Source organism: Orycteropus afer, unplaced genomic scaffold (assembly GCF_000298275.1).
Source record: "Orycteropus afer afer isolate SDZICR_OR568_19922 unplaced genomic scaffold, OryAfe1.0 scaffold00176, whole genome shotgun sequence".
Classification (NCBI taxonomy): domain Eukaryota; kingdom Metazoa; phylum Chordata; class Mammalia; order Tubulidentata; family Orycteropodidae; genus Orycteropus; species Orycteropus afer.
In genome coordinates this window covers 4,141,697-4,143,161 of record NW_006921763.1, presented here as the reverse complement: position 1 = coordinate 4,143,161, position 1,465 = coordinate 4,141,697, and positions in this window count along the sequence as shown.

Genomic DNA, 1,465 nt, shown 5'->3' with positions numbered 1-1,465 from the left:
CTACTCACCAAAGTAGGATGTAGAATAATGCTTTTGTGTAGCATGTTATGCCAGTTGAGCTTGATGGCCCCTGGGTCCTGAGCCCACAGGTCTAACTACTCACTCTCTCTGGATAGCTGGCTGTGGCCAAGAAGCCACCACAACATTGCTCTTTGTCAGCTCTACTATATACTCAAATGTTCTTACAGCACATACAAATAATGTGTGTAGAAACATTGTCTGCTAACCCTATTCACTGTCTCAGGAATACTCTCCCCTGCTTAGACATACCTGATCATTCTGCCTGTCCACCCATCTTCCCACCCATGTTGTTGTTGTTGTTATGTGCCGTCAAGTCAGACCCAACTCATCACGACCCCTCCTTGGGTTTCTGAGGCAGTATCACTACAGAAGTAGATTGCCCCATCTTCCTTTCGAGGAGTGGCTGGTGGGTTTGAAATGCCAGCCTTCTGGTTAGCAGTCAAGTGCCTTAGGCATTATTCTACCAGAGCTACTAATATTTTGTTGATTATATATATGTGTGGCAAATATCTTCTCTCAGTAGCTTTTCTTTTTGCCATATATAAGTCCTTAATTCTAAAATAGTTGAATTTACCAGTCTTTTCCTTTATGTTTTCTTCTTTTTTGGAGGAGGTGGAGATTGTCTTACTGTTGTCTTTATCTGCAATTCTTTCATCACTAGTGAGGCTGAACATTTTCTCAGGCTTATTAACTGTTCATATTTCTTCTTGTGTCAACTTTTGCCCATTTTCTATTGATTTGTAAAAGATATTTATGTATTTATATTAAATATTTTTCATATTTGTTGTAAATATTTTCCCCAGTTTTTCAGTTTTGCTCACAATTTTATTGAAAATGTATTTAAACCTATTACTCTTTTTTTTTGTTTTTCTTTTCTTCTTATACTTAACACTTTAATCCATCTGGAATTCATTTTATTGTGAAGAGCTGACTTTAATCAACTGTCCCTCCTTTTCCCACTGATTTATGATTCTATCATTATTATACACTAAACTTTTTATGTGTATTTGGTTCTGTTTCTGGGCCATATACTTCGCTGTATTAACTGTAATTGGTTTATCTATCCTTGCATAAGATGTGTACTTTGTTTATTGTTATCTTTGCAGTAAATGTTACTGCAAATGTAAATTCTTTTCATTATTTCTTCTTTCCAGACTTTCTTGGATAATCTCAGAATAGGCATCCTTCACTTGTGTAACCAAATATTCCACTCATTTCTTAGAGTGCTATCATAGAAGCAAGACACATCTTCTCAATTTTCAAAATATTAGAAAGTGGGGAGAGTTCCAGCAAGATGGCGGACTAGGCAGAAGGATTGCACAGACCCTCTTCAACAAAGAAAAGGGAAACCCATTAACACAGACACAGAAGATAATCGTGGACCCCTGAGCCTTGAAGGGAAGGATACAGAATTGGACTAAACCCCAATTAGCAGAAGAATTTG